This window comes from Schistocerca piceifrons, chromosome X (genome assembly GCF_021461385.2).
Source record: "Schistocerca piceifrons isolate TAMUIC-IGC-003096 chromosome X, iqSchPice1.1, whole genome shotgun sequence".
Classification (NCBI taxonomy): domain Eukaryota; kingdom Metazoa; phylum Arthropoda; class Insecta; order Orthoptera; family Acrididae; genus Schistocerca; species Schistocerca piceifrons.
In genome coordinates this window covers 900,160,109-900,176,264 of record NC_060149.1, presented here as the reverse complement: position 1 = coordinate 900,176,264, position 16,156 = coordinate 900,160,109, and the positions used below count along the sequence as shown (strand labels likewise).

Below are 16,156 nucleotides of genomic sequence, written 5' to 3'. Positions count from 1 at the left end.
CCCACACATCCTAACTGTAAAACTGGACGTCATTCTAGTGCTTCGAGCTGTTGTGCTGCCACTCATGTACAACATTCCAGGGGGTGTTTTCCAACAGGATAACGCTCGCCCACATACCGCTGTTGTAATCCAAGACGCTCTTCAGTGTCGACATGTTCCCTTGGCCTTCTCGATCACCAATCTGTCTCCAGTCTAGTACATGTGGAACATCATCGGACGACAACTCCACCGTCATCCACTACTAGCTTTAACTGTCCCTGTACTGCCCGCCAAGTGAAACAGACAGGAATTCCATCCCAGAAACTGGCATCTGGTACCTGTACAACACAATGACTGCACCTTTGCATGCTTGCATTCAACATTCTGACTGTTACACCGATTATTACTGTGCCAGCATTTCACATTTGCAATGGCCTACCTCGTGCTGGCATTAAACTGTTATCTTGCAATGTTAATCACTTAAGTATGTTACCTAGACTAATGTATTTCCAAAATTTCATTACTCTACATCTGTTATTTATTGATGCTGCGATTTTTTTCGGTCAGTGTAAATGCGTATTAATACGTAAACAGATTTCGTAAAGCAGTGTTGCACGAATACACGGCTGCAGTGTCCTGGTTGCCCGCAGATGTTGCTGACGGTGTCGAGGCTGGTGGTGTTGGCGTCGCTGTCGCTGTTCTTCGTGCTGCCGCTGCTGCTGATGCTAGCACCGCTAGTCTTCGAGTTAGCGCATCTAATCTCAAACTGATGTCACCCGCTTATTCGCCCACCAGGGCACCTCTAAAACTACCCCACGGTGAGTACCTCTAACCTTATTCACATTATACCTAGAGAGTTACTTAACGAGTTGAGCTTGTTCTTCCACATCTGAATCTATACTCTGCTAATCTGAATAAAGTGCGGGGTAAAAACGCCTTTTATTGTATATGTTTGGTTTGTGGGGCGCTCAACTGCGTGGTCATCAGCGCCCGTACAAAGTCCCAATTTTTACACTTTCCAAACTAGCCACTGACACGATTGATGATGATGAAATGACGGGGACAGCACAAACACCCAGTCCCCGGGCAGAGAAAATCCCCAACCCGGCCGGGTATCGAACCCGGGATCATGTGATGAAGAAGCAGCAACGCTAGCCACTAGACCGCGAGCTGATAAGTATTTACATTTCTCCACATTCTGTTTGCGGATGGAGTATGGCAGAAACAAACTTACGTGCACGAATCACCGCGGCTGTAGAAAGAATCGCTCGTGTAAAACTCAGCTTGCCCTTTTGTCACATGATATACTGTGAACTATGGAACTATGGCAACAGGCAGATTCTGTATTCCTAGGTTTCCGAAAAGCATCTGACACGGTACCCCACTGCTAATTGTTAACGAAGGTACGAGCATAAAGAATAGGTTGCCAGATGTGAGTGGCCTGAAGGCTGCTTAAATAACAGGACCCAGTATGTTGTCCTCGGCTGCGAGTGCTCATCGGAGACAAGAGTATCGTCAGGAGTGCCCCAGGGAAGTGTTATAGTACTGCTGTTATTTTCTGTATACATAAATGGGCTGGTGCACAGGGTGGGCGGAAATCTGCGGTTGTCTGCTGATTATACTGTGGTGTACAGGAAGGTGTCGGAGATGAGTGACTGTAGAATGATACAAGATGACTTACACAAAATTTCGAATTGGTGTCACAAATGACAGCTTACTCTAATTGTATAAAAATGTAATTTAATGTTGATGAGTAGGAAAAGCAAATCAATAATGTTCGAATACAGTATTAATAGTGCCCTGCTCGACACAGTCAAATCGTTCACATATCTGGGCGTAACGTTGTAAAGCGATGTGAAATGGCATATGAGGATTGTCGTAGGGAAGGCGAATTGTCGACTTCTGTTTGTTGGTAGAATTTCAGAAAAGTGTGGTTCATCTGTAAAGGAGACAGCGTGTAGGAGCTAGTGCGACCCATTCTTGAGTTCTACTCGAGTGTCTGGGATCCGCACCAGGGCATGAAAGTAAGATATGGAAGCAATTCAAAGGCAGGCTGCTACATCTGTTCGAGTAACACGCAAGTATTACGGATATTCTTCGGAATCTCAAGTGGGACCCCTTGGAGGGAAGGCGAAGTTCTTTTTCGAGGAATACTTTTGAGAAGATTTAGAGATGCGACATTTGAAGCTGACTGCGTAAGATCCTGCTGCTGCCTGCATATAATGCGCGTACGGACAGGTTTGTAGTATATTCCCGGTGTCATTTAATCCATGCACTGAGCAAGCAGTAGAGGGAAACAGAACGAGTTCGTCGTCCAGGATTTGCAAGTACAAGGGATGTCGACCGGCCGCGTCATGCGCATGTGGCATGGAGGGGCATGTGCTCAGCACATACGATGCTGACTGCACTCCGTACCACTCCTCCCACCAAGAAAAAATCCTTGCAGTACCGACCATCCAACACAGGTCCTCCGCATAGCACTCATCTAACCTGACTACTTTTATTTTGTATATCTCCTTCTGCGACATATACATCGTCAGTGGTTCTGAGCGGATGTCTCCGGATGTCTTTCAAATTAAATCGATGAGAACTTCACTTATTTCTTTTATTACTGACGGTGGCCAGTCCCCTGGCCGAACACACTGAGCTATCCTACTGATGACCACTCAGCTACACATGTGCACTTGTAAAGAAAAGCAAAAGCGAAATATGGAAAAGGAATTAAACTTTGAGGTTTGAAGATGACACTGTCAAAAACGGCAAAGGACTTGCAAAGGAAGTTCAGAGGAATGAATCGTGTCTCGAAAAGACGTTATAAGATGAATATCAACGGAAGTAAAACATGAATCATGGAATGTAGACTACGACATGAGACACTAAAAATAATCAACTTTCCGTGGCTGGGATTCACAGTCATGTATTTTTTGTATAATGCAGAGCGTGTGGCCATTACCAAGTGAGTACTCCAAAAGCTATGCTTCAACCGAAGGCCAAATCCGCAATAGTGAATAAATAGTTTTACAGTCAAAGGCGACCACGGTGCTCTAAAAGTAATTGATAAGTTTAGCTAGTTGGGCGATAAAACAAGTGTCATCGGTTGCAGTAGAGACAGTATTTAATATGGATGCCAATAGCAAGGAAAACATTTCTGAAAACAATAAATCTCTGAACATCTATCATAAATTTAATTGTCAGGAAGTCATTTGCTTTCCATGAAGCTTCCTACGGAAGTGAAACGTGGACAGTGAACAGTGCAGACAGGAACAGGAAAGAAACTTTTGAAATGTGGAGCTGCAAAAGAATGCTGAAGATAAGATGAATAGGTCGGATAAGTAATGAACATACAATAAGGTGACAAAATTTAAGGGGCAGCGTCATGCACATATACAGATGCGTGTAGTATCGCGTACACGGGATATAAAAGGGCAGTGCATTGGTGGAGCTGTCATTTGTACTCAAGTGATGCGGGTGAAAAGGTTTCCGGCGTGATTATTGTGGGGTCCTGCCCACCCGTCTCTTACAGGGTGCCTAGAGGATGCTGCCTTCTCGGATAGCTATACAAAAATTCAAGCAAATTACATTAATCGTTTTTATTACTATAAAGTAGACTGACAATACTTAACTTTGTATTTACAACGAGTTGTCACAAGCGATGGGCGACATGCAACCAGTCAATGTCCTTCACTATATACAATGTCCATGTAAGCTTCACACTCGCTCATAAGTCACTGCTATCGTTGATATCACTGCTCATCTAGGCCTCTCTGCTAATGTCCATCTTCTACTTTCCGTTTACTGTCCGGATGGTAAGAGCGGCGCTTATATTCTTTTCTTGTAGGGGCCGCTCCTATAGTGGTGCGGTCCTAGTCAGCGGGCTGTTGGCTGACGTCGTCCCACAGCTTTCTCTGCTCTTGCATTCTTCATCTTCGTGCCGTCCCTTGTCGATGCGCCAGAACAATTATGGCTGCACGACGGGAATTAACAGAATAAGAACCCGGCATGGTAGTTGGAGATAGACACGTGGGACAGTCCATTTCGGAAATCATTAGCGAATTCAATATTACAAGATCCACAGTGTCAAGAGCGTACCGAGAATATCAATTTCAGGCATTACCTGTCACTGTGGACAACGCAATGCCAAACAGCTTTCACTTAACCCTTTCAGGTGCATAAGAAAACTAAAGTGCTAGTGACTACAATTTTTGTATCTCTGTGGTAACTGGAGGTTTCGTAAACAAAATATGTTATTATTTCAAAACATTTTTGTTTGTACTGCTGAAAAAAAAGCTGGGACGTATTTGTCCCTGTGGTCCTTAAAGGACAGTTACAGAACACATTACACTTAATACATCGAAAAATTACAGAGGCTGTGTATATGTTGTCTATTTGATGTGAAATTCTGCAAAACAGTTTCTGCTTGGAGTAAAGCATAAATTAACACCACACTGTTCACAAACATTGTAGTTGCGATTTTCAACACACTTTGAAGCACAATGAACACATCTCTTCCTTACGTCTGATTTTATCATTCGGTGCTCTGGACTCTTTGGATTGCAACTGGTCTGCAACCTTCTTGACGTTTTCATTACTGTTGATAAATTCCTTTGTCGACTTGAATAATTTCCAATTAGATTTCTCGTAATGCATTTTCTGAACTCTAGGGATGATTGTGTCGATTTGAATCTTGATTTTTCTGCCAATTTTGAATATATTACATACGCATTGTTTACACCAATGTCAAGAAGATCAAAGAAAATTCTCAGGTAATACTTAATCTTTGCCTTCCTGTCAATCTCATAAGTCACTTTCTTCTGATCCATAAGGTCCACCCCTCCCATCCACTTGTTGTACTTTCTTATCATAAGAGGACACTGAACATTGATCTTTTCAGAAGAACCAGACTGACGCTGACGCCTCTTCACTGTCGTACATGGTACTGGGGAAATAAAATTAGTCAATAGAAAAACTGGCTAGTTATCCATCCATTTGAGGATTGTCAGACCATTGCTACTGAGACTATATGAATCACCTCTTTCCATTTCCCTGTCTGGAGGGAATGTCTTTGGGATGTTTTTACGATTGGTGCGCACTGTTCCACATGATCTGATATTTTGTAAACCAAGGTAATACTGCAAAGCTCGAGAGTTAAAAAAGTTAACTATGTAAATTTTATATCCCAGTCTGGATAGTGATTTTGTCAGTTGCAGAACTACTGACTCACCAAGCCCTACCTCAGGACCTGAGGTTTTTTTTCCAGTGTATAAATAACACTCAAATAGATAGCCAGTTTCCGAATCACATCTGCACCACATTTTGAAACCCCATTTGACTGGCTTATTTTTGACATAATGTCGCATAATATTATGTCCTTTGATGGCTCAAATGACTCTGAGCACTATGCGACTTAACTTCTGAGGTCATCATTCGCCTAGAACGTAGAACTAATTAAACCTAACTAACCTAAGGACATCACACACATCCATACCCGAGGCAGGATTCGAACCTGCGACCGCAGCGGTCGCTCGGTTCCAGACTGTAGCGCCTAGAACCGCACGGCCACTCCGGCCGGCTCTTTGAATCTGATCATATGCTCATATACAGATTGAGCTCTAGTTGCACTAAGAGATTCCTGGAAGGTTTTGTTCAAATGGGTAATTACAGTTCTCACTTTGTATATGCGGTCTTCCTTTATTGACTGATCTGCATTGATGGAAAAATGTAAGTACTTTCGCATGTCTTCAAACCGATATAGGGGCACAATCTGAGCTATATAAGGAACACCTAAATGGGGTTCAGTTGCCCAGTAGTTTCTGAATGTAGGCAAAATACGGTACCCCATTACCAGGTTCATACCAAGAAATGCCTTGATTTCATCTTCATTTGTACTGAATGCGTTGCCTCATTGTTCTGCATCCCGAATACTTTCAGGAATTAATATATCATGCACCAAATCTCTTAGGCCAATAGTGGAAAAAAAATTTCAAATGGCTGTGGCATTTCACGATTTTCACTGACACTAAACAGAAGCACTTTCCCAAATTCGTGATTCATGTTATCACTGACTGAACTGTCTTGGTTGGTAAGTTCTGGACCACTTAAATTCTGGTAAATCTGCAAGGGAATCAGGTACCTCAGCATTTGGTTCTGATATTTCGTCTGTATACCTTCTTTTGCTAGGCGGGCTACGTATTTCTTTTTCAGGATCTTCTATAATAACATGTTCTCTTTCATCTTCCATATCTCCTTCAAGAAAAATTTTATCTTTTTCATCCAGTAACTAATTATCCTCGTCATAACTACTGCAAGCCTCCAAAATCTGCATAACACTTTCATCAGTGATGAAAATTCTCTTTTTCTGGAGCACATGACCTAAAAGCAGATTTGAAATTATACCAGTACAAATTTTTTCCGCTTATTTAATAAAATGAAAGATTATATATTTTCAACCGAATTTTAAATACCATTCTGCTCGTTCTTTTTACGTGATAATAACGATTTCATGACATTCAAAAACAAGTACACAAATTACCATTGTGGGACATTGGGACAACTATGTCCCAAAGAATGAAAATAAACATTTCCACTGATGAAATACAGTTATTTTCTAAGTGAATGGTCTACAGTAAAAGAGAAACTTACTTGAATATACTTTCAAGCTTTGACAGCAAGGCAGAGAACACAATACGCACACAATAAGTGAATAAATTTGTGTGTCTGCTCGAAGTGAGAACCACCAACAATAACCGATGACTAATGGTAGTTGTAGTGATTGTTGCCACCAAAGATGTACGATATTAAAGAAAACAAATAACTCTGCTGCAAGTAGAGCACCTGCAGCACATCAAATGTGGTTACAGTCAAATTAGTAAAGTTATTTATATGTGGGACAAATGTGTCCCATGTACGTGAAAGGGTTAATGACTGAGACCAGCGGCGTTTGCGTAGAGTTGTCAGTGCTAACAGACAAGCAACACTGTGTGAAATACCCGCAGAAATCAACGTGGCCAGGTACTCCATATCAGAGACCTCAGTAGTCATTAGCCATCGTGAGAGAGCAGACTGGGACGCTCGGCGAACTCACGGACTTTGAACCTTGTCAGGTGGCTGCGTGTCGCAGTGTCATACGTCTGCACGCAAGATTTCTACACACCTAAACATCCCTAGGTGCACTGTTTCCGATGTGAAAGTGAAGTGAAAACGTGAAGGGACACGTTCAGCACAAAAGCGAACAGGCTGACCTCGTCTGTTGACTGACAGAGATCGCCGATAGTTGAAGAGGGTCGTAATGTGTAGTAGGCAGACATCTATCCAGACCATCACACAGGAATTCCTAACTGAATCAGAATCCACTGCTAGTACTATGACAGTTAGGAGGGAGGTGAGAAAACTTGGATTTCATGGTCGAGCGGCCGCTCGTATGCCACACATCACGCCATTAAATGCCAAACGACGCCTCGCTTGGTGTAAGGAGCGTAAACATTGGTCGATTGAACAGTGGAAAAACGTTGTGCGCAGTGACGAATCACGGTACATAATGTGGCGATCCGATGGCAGGATGTAGGTATGGCGAATGCCCGTTGAACGTCATCTGCCAGCGTGTGTAGTGCCAACAGTAAAATGCGGAGGCGGTGGTGTTACGGTGTGGTCGTGTTTCTCATGGAGGGCGATTGGACCTCTTGTTGTTTTGCATGGCACTATCACAGCACAGGCCTACATTGATGTTTTATACACCTTCTTGCTGCCGGCCCGAGTGGCCGAGCGGTTCTAGGCGCTGCAGTCTGGAACCGCATGACCGCAACGGTCGCAGGTTCGAATCCTGCCTCGGGCATGGATGTGTGTGATGTCCTTAGGTTGGTTAGGTTTAAGTAGTTCTAAGTTCCAGGGGACTGATGACCTCAGAAGTTAAGTCTCATAGTTCTCAGTGCCATTTGAACCATTTTGAACCTTCTTGCTTCCCAATGTTGAAGAGCAATTCAGGGATGGTGATTGCATCTTCCGACACTAAAAGAATGGGCTTCTATTTCCCAAGAAACCTTCCAGCACCTGACTGAACGTATGCCTGTGAGAGTGGAAGCTATCATCAAGATTAACGGTGGGCCAACACCATACTGAATTCCAGCATTACCGATAGAGGGCGCTTCGAACTTGTAAGTCATTTTCAGTCTTGTGTCCGAATACTTTTGACATAGTGTATCTGTTAGGACAGTGCAGCGAAATCTGGCGTTAATGGACTATGGCAGCAGACCGCTCATGACCATATCGGTTGGACCCTACACGACTGGAAAACCGTTCCCTGGCAAGGAGAGTCCCGATTTCAGTTGGTAAAAGCTGATGGCAGGGTTCGAGTGTGGCGCAGACCCCACGAAGCTATGGACCCACGCTGTCAACAAGGCACTGCGCAAGTTGGTGGTGGCTCCATGATGGTGTGGACTGTGTTTACATGGAATGGACTGGGCCCTCTGGTCCAACTGAACCGATCATTGCTGGAAATGGTTATGTTCTGCTACTTTGAGATCATTTGCAGCCATTCATGTACTTCATGTTTCCAAATGATGATATAATTTTTGCGGATGACAATGCGTCATTTCACTGGGCCAAAGTTGTTCGCTATTGGTTTGAAGAACTTTCTGGACAATTCGAGCGAATGATTTAGCCTCCCAGATCGCCGGACGTGAATCCCATTGAGCATTTATGGGACATAATCGGGAAGTCAGTTCGTGCACAAAATCCTGCACCGGCGAATCTTTCGCCGTTATGGACGGCTATAGAGGCAGCATGGCTCAGTATTTCTGCAGGGGACTTCCAACGGCTTGTCGAGTCTACGGAATGTCGACTTGCTGCAGTACGCTGCACGAAAGGAAGTCCGACGTGATAATACGAGACATCACATGACTTTTATTACCTCTGTGTGTAATGAATCGAACTGCGGAGAAAATAAATTTATGGCATAATGTAAGTAAATGGTGGGATCGGTTGATGAGACACGTTTTGAAATATCAAGGAATCCTTTGTTTGGCGATGGTGGGAAGTGCGGGGAGCAATAATTGTAGAGGCAGACCATATTTTGATTGAAGTAAGCAAGTTCAGAAGTCTGTAGGTTGCAGCAGTTACGCGGATATCAAAAGTCTTGCACGGGACAGATAGCTTGGAGATATGCAACAAACCAGTCTTCGCACTGAAAAGAAAAATAATGAAAACATTATTTAGCGCTAGTTGCTAGTCTTTGAAAAAATCTGGTAGTTTGTCAGTATCTGACAATTTGGCATGAAATAACTGTCCTTCGTAGAGAACCTAATCATTTACGGAAAGCCTGGTATTGTAAAATGGTTCAAATGGCTCTGAGCACTATGGGACTTAACATCTGAGGACATCAGTCCCCTAGAACTTAGAACTAATTAAACCTAACTAACCTAAGAACATCACACACATCCATGCCCGAGGCAGGATTCGAAACTGCGACCGTAGCAGTCGCGCAGTTCCGGACTGAAGCGCCTAGAACCGCTCGACCACCGCGGCCGGCTCCTGATATTGTAAATAATACTGTCCGCTAAATTAATAGCATATCACTTGAACAGTAAAGATTCTATTACACCGCGTTGGAGCACGCTACTTCGGCGTCTGTACCGTAGTGGTAAGACGATGGACTTGCAATCGGGACTGCGGCTTTTCTAATCTCCGTCCGGCCATCGAGATGTAAGTTGGCCGTGGTTTCCCTAAATGACTTAAGACGAATGCCAGAATGGTTCCTTTGCGAAGAACGCGTTCGATTTCCTCCCCTCTCCCCTTTCCATAATCCGATATTGTACTCCGTCTGTAATGACCTCGTCGCTGACAGGGCGTTAAACCCTTACTTTCCTTCTTCCCTTCTTGAGGCTATAAGCAGGATAACGTGCTGAGTTCTACCTTTTAAGAAGTTTCCAGTCCAGGGTAACATACTGAGTTCTACCTGTTAAGAAGTTTTCAATCCAGTTGCAGAGCTGATTCGATATTCGACACCTACGTATTTTCTTCAGTAAGCATCGACATGGTACCGAATAAAAAGTCTAGAATCAACGAATCCACTTCGTCATCTTTATCCACGGCACTCGAGATATTGCGTGTGAAGACGGGAGCCGGCCGCAGTGGCCGTGCGGTTCTAGGCGCTACAGTCTGGAGCCGAGCGACCGCTACGGTCGCAGGTTCGAATCCTGCCTCGGGCATGGATGTGTGTGATGTCCTTAGGTTAGTTATGTTTAATTAGTTCTAAGTTCTAGGCGTCTGATGACCTAAGAAGTTAAGTCGCATAGTGCTCAGAGCCATTTGAACCATTTTTGAAGACGGGAAATTGTGGTTTGCATGATGGATGTTTTCGGAAACCTTGCTGGTTTCCATGAAAAAGGTGATTTCATCCCAGGAGGTCATTATGTTTCAGCTTAGTATTTGTTTTTTAAATTCTGCTACAAAGATGTGGTTAACTTGCGCACCTTCTTGTAGATGAGTGCGACATGTGCTCTTTTTCAAACACTATGTCTATCAAGAATAATTCTCTGACTAACACATGTAAAGGCAAAAACTCCAATGGCATCTCTTCTGCAGGTGAATCAGACGGGGGAAGGGAAGTTAACAATATTCTGACACAGCAGTGACATTATTGTATTGACAATACTCAAAACATTTAGCAACAGGTATTCTTTTTGTTGTTAAGTTTTACTGTACAAGTAAAATATTCAACATATAATTTTCTCGCTGAAAAATTACAGTTTAAAATTCCCTTCTTTTTCTTATTTCACACCTTCAAAACGTTCACAGAGACGTACAAAATGGATCTGAGAACACGGACATTCTATGTGTATACAGGCTTATTCGTAAGTGCCTCTGGGGATTCGGAAGACACCTGCGTGGAAACTGCAAGACATACAGGAAACAGACGTATATCAGTGGACGGAGCGTCTCTCCATGTTTGTTACAGGTGCTCGATATTGGCACCGTTTGTCACACAGCAAATATGAACACTACTGCCGCCGCCCAGGAAGGCACAACGACAGGAGCTCGCCTTGTAAATCTTTTTCTTGGGTCGCCCGTCTGCAGATTCAACTAAGTCAATGCGATCAAATGGAGGAAATGATTTGTCCGCGCGTTCTCACACGTCTTCCCCATAGCACTGCGCTCTGCATCTACACGAGGCTACCTTTTACGAAAGGGTAATTGGAGAGACGCTCTGCCCACTCATGTATGTTATTTTTCTGTGTGTCGTACAGTTTTCTCACTGTAATCTTCTGATACTCTGTACGTATTTATGAATAACCCTGTACTTGGAATTTTCAGCCAAAGATCAACCTCACTTTTCTTCTAATTCAATATTACCCATCCAAGATAAGGCGTTGCCCACGAATGGGCATGTCATTTCCGTTTGGGAGACACCTTAAGAATTATCATCCATTAAAATGGAGAGATTTCCTGTAATTTGTCTCATTATGAGCTCTCCTTTGCGAGATAAGCCACGGGTCCTAAGCGTTAACTGTTCAAGGTACAGGGGACAGGCAAAATAATGTGAGCAGTGGTAGTAATGGGATGGCTGGGTATGACGATCAACAACGCAGGTCAGACACGTGTCGCGGCCGGCCGCGGTGGTCTACCGGTTCTGGTGCTGCAGTCCGGAACCGCGGAACTGCTACGGTCGCAGGTTCGAATCCTGCCTCGGGCATGGGTGTGTATGATGTCCTTAGGTTAGTTAGGTTTAACTAGTTCTAAGTTCTAGGGGACTTATGACCTAAGATGTTGAGTCCCATAGTGCTCAGAGCCATTTGAACCATTTGAACACGTGTCGCGTTGGACTGCGCGTGTTCAGTGCAAGTTGTTTACGAGTAGTACACACTTCGTATTTGCATTCAGATTTCCGAGGTCAAAGTGTAATGAAAGACCTAACAGAGTTCCAGAGAGGGCAGATTGTGAGGGCCCGATTAGCTGGACCATCAGTAATCAAGACAGCCAACTTACAAAATTTTTCAAGAACAGCTGTTTCAACAGTCATGACAACTTACAAAAAACGTGGAAAAACATCATCGTGTAAACGTAATAGTGGGCGCAAATCAAAACTAAATGGCAGAGATCGTCGTACCCTAACACGAATTGTGTCAAAGCAACACAACTACGGCGGCTAAAGTGACTGCAGAGCTCTATAGCCCCCTTCGAGACCCCGTATCTATCGACACTGTCCGCCGAGAACTCCATAAAGCGAATATTCACGGACGAGCTGCTATACCGAAATTATTAGCCACGACAACTAACGCAAAGAAACGTAAAACATGGCGTCAGGAGCATAAATCCTAGACAGCTGATCAGTGGTCCGACGAGTCAACGTTTTCGTTACTTCAAACATCTGACGGGGTTTACGTCTGGAGAACACTAAAAGAAGCCTACAATCCTGATTGCTTGATTCCAACGGTTAAGCATGGTGGTCTAAGTGTTACAGCCAATGATTATGTGAACATTTTTGGTGATCAAGTGCACCCCATGATTCAAATGTTATTCCCCAATAACGATGCCATATTTCAGCACGATAATGCAACCATTCACACAGCCAGGACAGTACAATCGTAAGATGAGGAGCATGTAACTGAACTCCAGCGTCTTCCTTGGCCAGTACAGTCTCTGGACTTTAACATTATCGAACCCTAGTGGGCGATATTGTAGCGCAGAATCCGCGGCAGAGATTTCCGCCTCCCCCGTCAGTAGAGGAGTTATAAGAGGTTCTGATCGAAGAGTTGTATAGCATTCCACTGGAGACTATACAGTCATTATATACCAGTATTCCAAAAAGAATCGCAGCTGTATTACGGGTAAATGGGAGTCCAACCCCTTAGTAAACCATTCCCAAGTAAGTAAAGGTGTTCACATTATTTTGCCTATCCCCTGTATATAGCTTCGTTGAATGGCTGTCATGTAAAGTGCTGTATTTTATATGACGGAAGTAAGAGAATCTAACCCGTTCCCCTCTAAAAGCATCGTAGTACCACCACGCATAACGTTCCCATTCACCTGACTTGTAGTGAAAGACGTTCCGGAAACGTTTGGGACTTTATTCATGACTCTGACACACGGCCACATGATCGAGACAGTTCCCCACAACATCTACTGCCCTCGATGAAAATTCTGATAATGTAACTTTTGTCCACATCCAAGATTCTAACCAACTAACACTGAATTCGTTGCTTCAGAACATTCACAACGTTCATACCATCACACTCATCGGTTTTGTAAATAAAGCGTACAAGCAAATACTTGAACTTGCATTACATTTGAAGTCACACACACACACACACACACACACACACACACACACACACACACACACAATTCCTCCTCACTTTCTCGTTCATTTGTTTTGACACCGGAGGGCCACTTACATGAGGCCCCTACCAGAATGCCTCCACTCCTCACTAAGATTCCTGGTTTCCTGCTACGTCGCTAAATGGCAGTGATGGAGCGTTCAAAAAGTACTAGGCATAGTTTTTCAAATTTTTGGAACATACAGTGCGCAAATGTGTGCCATTCTTTGATGAATTTCCGTTCCCCGCACTCTTTCCACTGTCAGCAAACCCTTTTGCCCGTCTTTTGAAGCCTCCATTTCACTGTTTTCAGCACTACAGAGTGCAGTGGACTGTCGACGCGTGCACATCCATACCTTCTTCCGTAGGCAACCGCACTACGATCACTTCACCGGTGTTCGTTTTGTAGACTGCGGCCGGCCGAAGTGGCCGTGCGGTTAAAGGCGCTGCAGTCTGGAACCGAAAGACCGCTAAGGTCGCAGGTTCGAATCCTGCCTCGGGCATGGATGTTTGTGATGTCCTTAGGTTAGTTAGGTTTAACTAGTTCTAAGTTCTAGGGGACTAATGACCTCGGCAGTTGAGTCCCATAGTGCTCAGAGCCATTTTGTAGACTGCGGCACGCTTCTTTCTGAACGACCCTGATACACAAATATGAGAAGGTGTTATTTACGTATTAATTGATTATTGATTATCTTACTTTGTTAGTTCGGTGCACTGTGTACTTCTAGTTGCCTGTCTTCTTCTTTAGGTCTTGAAGATTGTCATCATAGGCTTAATTTAATTACTTGTTGTAAAATATTATGGTTCACAACTGGAATAATAGAAAGGAAGTGCTCTTGTCTGCGTGAAATACAACAGATTAGTAACTACAGGATGAGCCGGCCAGTGAGGCCGAGCGGTTCTAAGCTCTACAGTCTGTAACCGCGCGACCGCTACTGTCGCAGGTTCGAATCCTGCCTCGGGCATGGATGTGTGTGATGTCCTTAGGTTAGTTAGGGGGACTGATGACCTCAGAAGTTAAGTCTCATAGTGCTCAGAGCCATTTTGAACTACAGGATGCCCCACTCCTCCTTTTGTGTGACGCGCCTACCGTGGATATGATTGACAGTTGATGTTGACTGAAAGCGGACGGAGCAACTGTGGCGTGACAGCGACGCGTGTAAGAGGCGCGAGGGGAGCACCACTGCGCCCACTGACGCCACGCTTGCAGCCAGGTTCAACCTCTTCCTCGAATTCATGTCTCTTCTGAATAGTCGAAATGTATCAATACGAGATTAAACACGGCAGAAGACTGTAGCTGAGGGAACTTCATCAGTTTACGTGAGGCACCAACCTTCAAATCATAGAGCTAGCAAACTACCAGAATATCTAGAAACTTAATATTTGGCCCGTATGTTCAGACCATCTGGTCCCCTCCGTGACATAGTGGGCAGTGTGCTAATTGCCACACAGAAAACGCGGAGATTAAATGAGCTGAGAACTTTGCGATCGAAGCGTCGCAGTGGCTGAGGAATTCGAATGTCGTTCTGGATGAATGGGGTTGGGATCTGCATAATGCCATCCGGATTCAGTTTATTCGTGCTGATATACATGAATGATTTGGCGGTCAGGATGGGCAGCAATCAGCGGTTGTTCGCTGATGATGCTGTGGTGTACGGGAAAGTGACATAGAACAGTGATCGTAGGGTGATACAAGATGGCTTAGGCAAAATTTCTAGTTGGTGCGATGAATGGCAGGTGGATCTAAATGTAGAAAAACGTTAAGTTAATGCGGATCACTAGAAAAAACAAACCCATAACGTTCGGATGCTGTATTAATAGGGTCCTGCTTGACGCAGTCACGTCTTTTAAATATCTAGGTGTAACGTTGTAAAGCGATATGAGATGGAACGAGCATTTGAGAATTGTCGGAGGGAAGGCGAATAGTCGACTTCGGTTTATTGGGAGAATTTTAGGGCAGTGTGAGTCATCTGCAAAGGAGACCGCGTATAGGATGCTAGTGCCACCTATTGTCGAGTACTGCTCGAGCTTTACCATCCGTACCATGCCCCATTAAAGACATATCGAAGCAATTCAGAGGGAGGCTACAAGATTTGTTACCGGTAGGTTCGAACGACACGCAAGTGTTACACAAAACGCTTCGGGAACTCAACTAGGTTTCCCTGGAGGGAATGCGACGTTCTTTCCGGGAAGCACTTTTGTGAAAATTTCAAAAACCGACATTTGAGGCCGAATGCAGAACGATTCTACTGCCGCCAAAGTGCCTTTAGAGTAAGGAGCACGAAGATAAGATTAGTGAGATTAGGACTAGTACGGAGGCATACGGACAGTCTTTTTTCTGTCGCTATGTCTGGGAGTGGGAAAGGAAAGAAAACAACTAGTAGTGGTACGGAGTACCCTCCGCCACGCACCGTACTGTGGCTTGCGGAGCCAGTACGTTGATGTAGACTTAAAATCGATTCCACCTCTACATCTATATGACTACCATGCAATTCACACTTAGGTGTTTGGCAGAGGGTTCTTAGAATCACTTTAACACTGTTTATCGACTGTTCCGCTCTCGAAAAGCAGATAGGAAAGATGAACACGGGCTATGACATCTCTTATATTATTGCAATTGCCATCTCTCCCTATATAGGTGGAAGGCAACAGAATATTTCTGCGTTTGGAAGTAAAAAAAAATGTAATTGAAATTTCGTGAAAAGTTCTCGCAGCAACGAAAAACGTCGTTGTTTGAATGATTACCACCCGAAGTTACGTATCATATCCATCACACCCTCTACACTATTTTGCGATAACTCTAAAATGAGATGCCCTTATCTGAAAATTTTCCATGTCTTCTTCCAATTATATCTGGCTCCATACCGCGC

General features: G+C 44.0%; 1 protein-coding gene across 1 annotated transcript in view; it reads left to right on the top strand.

Annotated features, from left to right (window-relative positions):
- Positions 1–629: 629 nt before the first annotated feature.
- Positions 630–16,156, top strand: part of LOC124721554 (glycine betaine reductase ATRR-like) — a 314,803-nt gene continuing 299,276 nt past the window's right edge. Inside the window, exon 1 of the mRNA XM_047246590.1 lies at positions 630–797. The gene's annotated coding sequence lies outside the window, so the exon portion shown is untranslated. The remainder of the gene's footprint in view (positions 798–16,156) is intronic.